This window comes from Mustela putorius, unplaced genomic scaffold (genome assembly GCF_011764305.1).
Source record: "Mustela putorius furo isolate JIRA1106 unplaced genomic scaffold, ASM1176430v1.1 tig00003856_pilon_pilon_pilon, whole genome shotgun sequence".
NCBI lineage: Eukaryota > Metazoa > Chordata > Mammalia > Carnivora > Mustelidae > Mustela > Mustela putorius.
In genome coordinates this window covers 151,609-162,620 of record NW_025422008.1, presented here as the reverse complement: position 1 = coordinate 162,620, position 11,012 = coordinate 151,609, and the positions used below count along the sequence as shown (strand labels likewise).

Sequence of the window (11,012 nt, the reverse complement as noted above, 5' to 3'; positions counted from 1 at the left end):
CTGGACACATCAGTGAACCAAAGAACGGTCTCTGCACTGCAGCATTTATATTCTAGAGGCAAAAAAACAGATGCATGGATGGGGGCTAAAGGATGTTAGATGTTAATGAGTAGGCATTTTGAAGAGTGGATATCTGAGGGTGAGAGTTCCAAGAAGAGGAACATGCATGTGAAACACTTGAGGAAGGAGGGTGGTTTCTGAGTCTGTGCACACACAGAGTCCACATAGTTGGTAAGAAAGGTGAATGGGAGGATGGGGAGAAGTGACAATCCTGGAATAAAGAGGTGTTCCTGGTCCATGGGCACAGAGAAGAGATTGATCATGAAAAGCTCATGAGGAGGTCACACTTGAGCAGGTACCTGAGTGAAGCACATAGTGTTCCAAATAGTCCTGCAGGTTGATGAACTGGACTGTGAGGGGCACAGAGAGCATGGTTACTGTGGTTATTACAGTTAACCAAATAGTCCAGAGACTGGAATGCATGTGCTCTGTGGGGCACAGGTATGGAATTTAGGCTGGAAGTGCACAGGGATTTTGTTGGGTAGGGGTGGAGGCAGACATCAGCGTAGAGAAGTCTTTGTGTGCTGTGTAAATGGAGTTTCGATGCAGACCTAAGGAAAATTTAAACAGAACTGTGCAGGAGTTTTTGCTTTAACAGCATGAAGGATGGAGACTGGAGGCATGGATGTAGTTACATAGAGGAAGTTTGGCTGTCTGACTCTGTGTAGGGGCAGCTGGGTAGAAGAGGAGGCGACTGGTTTCACAGAGGTTTGGAAAGCAGACTCAACTGAGTGTGAAGGTTTGGGGACAGAGTTTAGAGGTGGGACAGAAGACTACAGAGAGTCAGAGGGCTCACAGAATGTAAGGAAGGCTGAAGGATTGGGGATATTTTAATCATTGTCCTATCACAGATGGGTCCAATCATGAATTAGTTCAGGATTTGAGTTGGAAGTATCTGTGAGGAATGTCAGAGCTAACCCCCAGGGATGTGGATGTTAGGGAAACAGCTCAGGAGGTATGTAGGGTTGTCAATGGTGGAAATGATGACCAAGTGGCAGTGGGTGTGCAAGAGTGTGTGAGGTGAGAAGAGCAGAGAAGGATGGATCCTGGGACCAAATTCCTCCTTCTGTCACTCAAAAGGATGGACCGCTACCCTCATGTTCAGGGAGAGGAGCCCGCACTCTGTGCCTGCAGCAGTCCCTGTGCACTTTCCTTCTGTTCCCTGAGTTAGGGCTACTGTTTTGCTCCCTGTAGAGGCCACTCCTCAAAGAGACCCCAGAATGCAATGCTGTCCCTGGAGCTGTGCGCAGAAAGACTCTGCTGGGATTCCTGGATTCTCCAGCTTCTCTCTTGCAGGTATGGGCTCTACTCCTCAAGTGCACATCCAAGCAGCAGAGGAGGATGGGGTCCAAGTGCTGTGCATGGCCTTGGGGTGGCTTCTGAAGCCTCAGATATAGTGGAGAGTCTCAGAAGGTAGAAGTTCCTGATATTCTCTGAGATATATGCCCAAGACAGTGGGAGGCTGTTTAGTTTGGAGGCTTCTCTGGTGGGTGAAGAACAGCTCTTCAGGCAATGTGATCTGCCGTGTCTTCAGCCTCATTCTGGGCCAGGAGAAGGCAATGGCTCTTTTCATTTCAAGTCAGTGCCCTTTCTAGGAGGGAGGGGCAAGTGTTCCTGGGTATGCTTGGCTGGTCTGTTCTGGTCCGTGTCCCTGACAGGGTCTCTGGCTGGGCACAGAGGCCTTCTTTCCTAGGGCCTCTCCTTGGAAGCCAGCTTTCACAGTGAGCCTGAACTTGCTGATGTTCTTAACCCTTGGGACTGCCTACCACACCAAGAGAGAACATACCACAAAGTGGCAGGAGGTGCAGGAACAGGAGAAACTGCATGAGGACAAGCAAAAGGACCAGAACACAAAGGAAAGTGTTCTGAATGCCAGAGGTAAGGCAGGAAAGGGGCCATGGTCTGTGAATGTGGAAGCTGGTATGGAGGAAAAAGTGGACAGGAAGGCCCTTGGCCTGAGTAGGTGGCCAAGTAGTTTCATAGAGGACAGTTGGGGCTGTGGAGGCTGGAGGGGTCTGGAGTTAGATCTTATTATAGGATACAGAGAGATATTCTGGTGGGTTCTGCAGGTGCAGTCTTTGCTGTTCTTAGTGATGGGAGTTCATGCCTATCTTTCAATTTCTTTCAGATGATCTGCAAGCAGTTCTTGGAAAGTTCTGTTCTTTCTCCAGAACTTTCTGCATCCCCTTTGTAGGAGGTGTTCTGGTTCTCACCTTCTGTTTCCTGTGTTACCTTTAAGACTGGAGGAAATCTATTTACCTGGCTGGTGAGTGACTTTCCAGATATCTTTTGTCTTCCATCTTAATTAAGCCAAGAGGTATCCCCTCTCCTTGTTTCATGCAGAGGCATGTGGACCCTTCCCTGGGGGCAGAAGTGGAAGCTGGTGGGAGGCAGACCCCACTCCGTGAGCTTTCCCGAATCTATGCCAGTGTTTCCTACACAGTGCTTGGGAATCTGGGGGTGATGGTGGTCCCTGGAGTCTGTTGTACATCTTGGCTTTATTCTAATACTGACCTACCCACCATATTGATTGCTTTTTAGCCTTTAATATAACTAGTTCTGTTAGCACGTGGAATCTGAAAGCCAACTGCTCTGAAATTTCATTAAAGAAGGTATAAAAATAAATGGGGTTCATTAAACAAAGGAGTGGTCCTGACCACATAATACCAACTGGGTAGAGTGTGTTTTCTCCAGTTCCTGGAAGTTGTGGTCACAAAGTGGTGGGTAGAGGACTGGAAAGACTATGTGTGAGAGTGCGGTGGGATGAATTGTCAATGCCCCCAAATAGCGATGTGTTATCTAAGATTGGCCACCTTTACCCCAGAGCTCACCTCACATCCCTGTCCTGAAGTCATCCTCCCTTTTGACTTCTTTCTTAAATATCTCTGTTATCGAAATCACTGAATGTAGTAATAACTTTTTTACAATTATGGAATAATGTATATTTTATTCCCTCAAATATTTTCCTATATTGTATAATTCTCAGTTAATAGGTGCAAAATCCAGTGCAAGTAGAATAAGTTTTTTTTTTTTTAAGGTTTTGAGGCAAATGAGAGCTAAATGACTTGGCGAAGGACTCAAAATGGCTGTGGACAGGAGTGAAACTCAGCCTGCAATGCAGACTTCCTGACCTGTGGTCCAGGGACTTTCCCTCAATACCCTGCTGTCAGCACGTGGCAGGAGGTCATCTCCTCTCCAGATTTTCCCTGCTCTGCAGCTAGTGTCACCTATATTCCAGAGGGCAGACAAGGGTCTGTAGATGAATGCTGAGCAGGCTTGTTCTGACTGAGTTCTCACCAGGGTGTGCTCCCTTTCAGCCAGGAGGAAGGCACAGCTATATGCAGGTAAGTAACTCTGGGGTTCCTGGTGGCCTTACCTCCCCAGCCTCAACTCTGCCCCATTCTGTGTCATGTACCCCACATCAGGACAGGGTTGGTGTACATGCTGTCCTTGTCACTTCTGTCTTCTTCCTCTGGAAGACTGCAGGGACTGTTCTTGGGAACACAGATCTGCCTCCATTCTGACCCATTCTCTACTATAGGTGGCTGTTGGGGTTAGCAACACCCTCTGAACACACATTTTTAACTGATTATTTTGGTTTGTTCAATGTCAATAAAGGGGTCATTTATAAGGAGAGTCTGGAAAAGGGTAGTGATTGTATAGATTAGAAATTCCTATGTCAAAAGATTTCAGAAATCATGTTTGCCTGCTTAGTACTTAGGTCTTCCTAAGTGGATTCTTGGTCCTGAATCCATTTTCCCCTGAAATTCCTACTTTTCATAGATCTAAGTTTGGTTTTCCTGCTTCTTGCTGGTCCCCTAGTATGTTCTTCATTTCACTTTCTCATGCACTGACTCCTTGTCTAAGCTGGGTTTTTTCCTTTAAACTTCTTAGTTGCTGAGGAATTAAATGCTTTAGAATAGGTGTTCTGAATGTGAGATCTAGAACCCCCTGGACAGTTATGGATTCCTGGGAGTGGGGTCTGTGAACCACCCTCAGTATATACAAAATCTTGTATATATATTTGTGTAGCTTGAAGAATAAAATATTTTAAAATATATTACACTGCAATCTATAGTACATGTTTAATATATAACATTATGATAGATGATGTGTATAGATTTCAAAAAACAGTCACTAATGATTGTTCCCAACCATTGTCATTCGTTTTAGAATATTGCACTTGCCTGATGGGCTCTGCCTTGTTTGGGTTTATTAGGGGCAATGTGTGAAGTTTCTAGAAGGACACATCTAGAGGAGTGAGAATTGTTTACCACAGAAAGGTGGGGAGCAAATCAGGGAAGGGAAAACTGGTAGGGAAGAGAGGAGGAGATAAGAAGGAAAGTAGAGAGTCTGTGATTCCTCTTAAAGAGGTTTTGGGTGGCTCAGAGCAGTGGAAGTGAGACCAGAAATCGCAGTCACAGTGGTTAAATTGGGAAGTACTATGAGGGTGTTCAAGGTATTTGGGTGCATGAAAAGTAATAAACTTTGACATCTGTCTGAGCCATTTCTAAAAAGACATATTTATTTTAATTATCTAACTGAGTTTGCTTCTGATAATGGGATCATCTCAACCTTCTAATGGAATTGGGACCAGATTGTGATCAGGGTGATCCTAATGCAACAAAAGTTTATCCACAGCATCCTTTAACAATGGGGTCGGTTAAGATCTGGGCCCTTTGAACCTGTGTAACATGTGGGCTTCTGTGTTTGACTGTTTGTGTTCGCCATCAGGGATAATGACTGTGACAGCAGAGAAGGGGGAGCCATGGGTGAAGGAGGCCTGGGGACCAGATGTATGAGGAAATCCCTTCAGAGAGCCTTACTGGTTCTTGGGATTTATTTGTTAAAAATGGGGATCAACTATTCTTCTTTTAGCATCTCTCCCTTCTCTATTGAACTGAAGCACATGTGTGTCAAAGTATACCTTGTAACAGACTCTTAACTCTAGAGAAGAAAGTGAGGATTACTTTCTAGGTTGGCTAGATGAGGGACAGGGATTAAGGTGGGCACTTGTGGTGAGCGCTGGGTGTTGTATGTAAGTGATGAGTCACCAAATGCTTCGCTTGAAACTAATACTACACTGTATGGTAACTAACTGGAATTTAAATAAAAACTTGGAAAGAAAAAGAAGCCTATGTGGGAAAATAATGTGAACTTTGTATACCTGTTTATTTTGTCAGGACAGACACCCTTACAGTAGAATCAACATTTTCACATTGATGGACTCATAGTGTGAGGTGGACTAATGTCTGATCTCATCTTATTCATGAAATTGTCAAAATAATCCATAATGAAAGACTTTTGCTGTGGAAATGATGTGAAGAATGCACTTAAGCCTCTGAAATGGATAGCATAGATTTGGATGCATTGTAGAGTCTCAGAATGGAATGCCAACTCCCCTTTTTCTCTTTCTTCTCCTTCTCCTTCTGATTCCTCTTCTTTGCTAATGCATATCAGTATTTATATAGAAATGTGTTCACTGGGAGTCAACTAATCTGTCAGTGAAGAACAAGTAAACAAAGTTTCTTCTTCTCAAAGGGTGACAGGGTTCAGCCCATTTTTTAAATTAAATTTGTTTATTTTCAGCATAACAGTATTCATTATTTTTTCACCACACCCAGTGCTCCATGCAATCCGTGCCCTCTATAATACCCACCACCTGGTACCCCGACCTCCCACCCCCCGCCACTTCAAACCCCTCAGATTGTTTTTCAGAGTCCATAGTCTCTCATTATTCACCTCCCCTTCCAATTTTCCCCAACTCCCTTCTCCTCTCTAACTCCCCATGTCCTCCATGCTATTTGTTATGCTCCACAAATAAGTGAAACCATATAAGTGATCTGTTTCCATCAAGCAAATCACCACAGACAGAAAAGCCCATTTATCTGAATAAATCTATGTAAGTGGGAGTGGTGGTCACAGAACTACATCCCAAATGTTCAAGAAAATGTCATTTCCTTATTTTTATGAATGTTCTAATTTTGTTCCGGAGTCTCTGCCCTACTGGAGGTAATAGCTCTCCCACTGCAGACATTTCAGTCTTCTGACATATATAAGTTTTGCTTTGATCAGTTAGCTTCCTTTGTTTTCCCAAAAGGGAGTATGAAGGTTGAAAGAGTTTATGTGTCCTTGGGCCATTGGGGGAGGAGGGCCCTGTGCTCTCCTCTTACTCAACTCAGGACCTCAGGCTATAGAGGGTAACTTGATCTGGTGCCTAGGACACTTGGGCTTGGGGTTCCATTTAGGAGTTTGGGGACATTGTTTTCTCCCTCTGTCCCAACCCCATCTCAAGTTCCTTAATCATAATCACATCTGTAATATTCTCTCTGTTGCAACAATTTCATAATTTCTAAAGATTTGGACATGGCCATATTTGAAACCTATCACATAATGTGTCTCCTGGTGCTTTTGATCTCTGTGAGGTATTACAGAGAGAAGTAGATGAGTAACCCCAGTACTTTTGGGTTTCCCCATACATAGAGTGATGATATTCATCTCAATATGCCATTGAAAAGGGAAGCAAATTCATTAGTGTCTGACCTCTCATTGGATGTAAGTCATTCCTTCTTTGAACTTCTTTCTCTATCTTCCTTGAAATCTCTCTGTTGCCTCCTGACTGGGCCAGATTTCTCTAATGGAGTATCCAGAGTTCTCCTCACCCATGGCTGATAGTCATCCTTAAAGTGCAGCTCCACCAAGGAGCATTGTCTGTACATTGTCAGCCTACAAGATCAGTTCAATCAGTTAAATAAATGGAGGTCTCACGCCAAACTATGGAAAGAACCAAGATGTCCTTCAATGGACGAATGGATAAGGAAAATGTGGTCCATATACACTATGGAGTATTATGCCTCCATCAGAAAGGATGAATACCCAACTTTTGTAGCAACATGGACGGGACTGGAAGAGATTATGCTGAGTGAAATAAGTCAAGCAGAGAGAGTCAACTATCAAATAGTTTCACTTATTTGTGGAGCATAACAAATAGCATGGAGGACAAGGGGTGTTAGAGAGGAGAAGGGAGTTGGGGTAAATTGGAAGGGGAGGTGAATCATGAGAGACTATGGACTCTGAAAAACAACCTGAGGAGTTTGAAGTGCTGGGGGGGGGTGGGAGGTTGGGGTACCAGGTAGTGGGTATTATAGAGGGCATGGATTGCATGGAGCACTGGGTGTGGTGAAAAAATAATGAATACTGTTATGCTGTAGATAAATAAATTAAAAAAAAATTTAAAGAAATTTATTTATTTATTTTAGAGAGACAGACAAAATGAGTGGGAGGAGGGGCAGAAGGAGACAAAGAAAGAGAGAGAATACTCGAGCAGACCCCCACCAAGTGCAGAGCTCAACACAGAGCTTGATCCCATGACTGTTTGAGATCATGACCTGAGCGGAAATCAAGAGTCAGGTGCTTAACTGACTGAACCACCCAAACACCACCGAGAACTCAGAAATTTTGATTCCTCCAATTCTTTCTTAAGAAAACTTAGCTTTCAGGGTGGATGTGTAGCTAGGGATTAAGAAAGCATGAATCATGAGAGACTGTGGACTCTGAAAAACAATCTGAGGGGTTTGAAGTGGCGGGGGGGGGTGGGAGATCGGGGTACCAGGTGGTGGGTATTATAGAGGGCACGGATTGCATGGAGCACTGGGTGTGGTGAAAAAATAATGAATACTGTTATGCTGAAAATAAATAAACTAAAAAAAAAAGAAAGCATAGTTTGATACTGAAAACTGGGAATAGAATCTTATTTTCAGATTGTTACCCAAACTCTCAGTGGTGTTAAGTTTTATGGCCTGTCTTTCCTGGGAAGGGTGTAGTAGGATGGCTCCAAGTGTGTGTGTGTGTGTGTGTGTGTGTGTGTGTGTGTGTGTGTAAAAGAAATAAATTCATTGGTGGAATGTTTCCAAAGTATATTTCCCTATAATTCTTGCATCACTGTATTTCAGATGCCTAGATATTGACATTGTTGTGTACAATCTCCTCAAATCTCTAGTTTTTGTTCACTTTTGGGAAATGTGCTTCCCTTGTAGATTGGCAGAAGGAGAAGTTCCAGGCCTGTGAGTTACCTTTATTTCTTTCTGGGTGTTTTTACTGCTGCCCGATGGCTGCTGACATGTCCTTCAGCTTGCTGATGATACAGATGCTGGCACCATCAATGGTGGTGGGCTTGAATGGGGCAGTGAAAGTCATGTAGCTGAGACTGGTGAGTGTGAGTGATATTGGATGCTAAAGAGATATCCCTCAGTCCATGGAATATCATCTGATCCTTAAGTGTTCTGTGACATAGCTAACCCCCTAATCATTCTCATGGTTACTTCTCTTGTTTGGAGGGCTATGGGCTTGAGTCACAATGCTCTAATCTCAGAAGACTTAGACCTCCCTGCAGCTAGGTATCTTGGGGGGTGGTGGGGGTGGTGGGACTGGTGGTGTGCCTTCTTATAGGGCAGGGGAAGGCCTTGCATGATTGGCAACTCTCTCTGCAGTATCTGGCACTCTAGATCCAGAGTCTGCACATCCTGACCTTGATGTCTCTGATAAAAAGACTAATATGATCTGAATGGACACATTTGAGGATATAGGAGAGACACAGCATCCTGGACTGTGAGCTCCAAACATCACAGTGATGTTACTGGGAGGTGAAAATCAAGAGTAGAAACAGAAATGAGTGGGCTCTGGGGGTCTGTAGGGAAGGTGTGAAGAAGTAGGACTGGCACAAGAGTTCCCAGAAAAGGGGTTCTGGATTGTGGGCACTTTGCCAATATATATTATTCCTGCACCATCACTGTGACTCAACTAATCCTTGTGCAAGTTCTCCACAGGGTAGGGGTTTTCCTGGACCTCAATAAAGGTGTTGTCTGCTTTTATAACATGACTGATAGCTTCCACATTTTCTCCTTCTCTTTAGCTTCCTCCACTGGCTCTCTGTTTCTATATATCATGTCTCGGTCAGGAGATGTGTCCCTGGTGGGTGGGCCTGGAGAGGACCCTGTGCTTTATCCTTCTTTGGAAGAGACTGTGAACCTTTCAGGGCAGGGTTTTAGTCCAGGCTCTGGTGTTGATGGTGCTTTCCAAGGAGCCAAATCTTCATTACTTTCTTGTAGCCCGATGTTATATCCCCCTTACGGCCCAACATAGTCTCAAACTGCTCATGGTGGTTCTTATTGAAGCTGCAGACTCCCTGAAGCAAAAGGATTGAGGCTGGTACTGGGTGAGCTGGTGTCCTGCCCTCCTGTTCTGGATACAGACTCCTGGTGTGGTTATGAGAATAGTTAGTTTATACCTTATGCTCAGGTAGCAGAAGATAAAAGTTGACTCTTGTTTGAGCTGATTTGGGGTAGGCTGAATTTTACTGCCAGAGGTCATGTTTCTTTTGGTAATGAAAATTATTTCTTTTAAAAAGATTTTAATCATCATTTATATTTCATTTATATTATCAGTGCCCTTATGTAAATTCAGCAAAAAATGAATTTACAAAGTGTCCTAGAGTTTATTTCTTATTTATTTATATTTAAAAAAATTGTTTTCTAAATTCCAGTAGAGTTAATGTACAGGGTTAGATTAGTTTCACGTGTACCATATAGTGATTCAACAATTCTATACATGTCTCAGTTCTCATCTTGGTAATTGTACTCCATAACCCCCCTCACATATTTCACCCATCAGTCACCCACCAACCACCACTAGTTTGTTCCCTATAGTTGAGTCTTTTGTGTTTCTCTTTTTTTCTTAATTAGTGTGTGTGTGTTTGTTTTTTCATGGAGCCTTTATCCTGTTTGATATGAAGGAGATGAGGGCTGAATGAGTCTGCAAAATTTTATTTTCTCCACTTGATTTTTTTTTTTTGGTTATTTTTAAAAATTTATTTATTTTCAGCATAACAATACTCATTGTTTTTGCACCATACCCAGTCCTCCAGGCAATCGATGCCCTCTCTAATACCCACCACCTGGTTCCCCCAACCTCCCACCCCCCGCCCCTTCAAACCCCTCAGATTGTTTTTCAGAGTCCATAGTCTCTCATGGTTCACCTCCCCTTCCAATTTCCCTCAACTCCCTCTCCTCTCTAACTCCCCTTGTCCTCCATGCTATTTGTTATGCTCCACAAATAAGTGAAACCATATGATAATTGACTCTCTCTGCTTGAGTTATTTCACTCAGCATAATCTCTTCCAGTCCCATCCATGTTGCTACAAAAGTTGGGTATTCATCCTTTCTGATGGAGGCCTAATATTCCATAGTGTATATGGACCACATCTTCCCTATCCATTCGTCCGTTGAAGGGCATCTTGGTTCTTTCCACAGTTTGGCAACCGTGGCCATTGCTTCTATAAACATTGGGGTACAGATGGCCCTTCTTTTCACTACATCTGTATCTTTGGGGCAAATACCCAGTAGTGCAATGGCAGGGTCATAGGGAAGTTCTACTTTTAATTTCTTGAGGAATCTCCACAAGGTTTTCCAAAGAGGCTACACCAGCTTGCATTCCCACCAACAGTGTAAGAGGGTTCCCCATTCTCCACATCCAATACAGAAAGGGAAATTAGAGAATCAATTCCATTTATTATAGCACCAAGAACCATAACATATCTGGTAATAAAGCTAATCAAAGAGGTAAAGGATCTGTACTCGAGGAACTACAGAACACTCATGAAAGAAATTGAAGAAGACACAAAAAGATGGAAGACCATTCCATGCTCTTGGATCAGAAGAATAAACATTGTTAAGATGTCTATACTGCCTAGAGCAATCTATACTTTTAATGCCATTCCAATCAAAATTTCCACCAGTAATCTTCAAAGAGCTGGAGCAAATAATCCAGAAATTTGTATGGAATCAGAAGAGACCCCAAATTGCTAAGGAAATGTTGAAAAACAAAGATAAAACTGGTGACATCACGTTACCTGATTTCAAGCTTTACTACAAAGCTGTGATCACCAAGACAGCATG

At 43.2% G+C, this 11,012-nt stretch overlaps 1 long non-coding RNA gene across 2 annotated transcripts; it reads left to right on the top strand.

Annotated features, from left to right (window-relative positions):
* Positions 1-1,247: 1,247 nt before the first annotated feature.
* On the top strand, positions 1,248-4,081 carry LOC123387555. Of its 2 annotated transcripts, XR_006601996.1 has the most exons (4): positions 1,248-1,356; positions 1,738-1,938; positions 2,189-2,326; positions 3,098-4,079. It is a non-coding gene; the product is annotated as an uncharacterized LOC123387555 (long non-coding RNA). The 2 variants fall into 2 exon arrangements; XR_006601995.1 differs by lacking the exon at positions 1,248-1,356 and having other exon boundaries at positions 1,524-1,938; positions 3,098-4,081.
* The last annotated feature ends 6,931 nt before the right edge of the window (positions 4,082-11,012 follow it).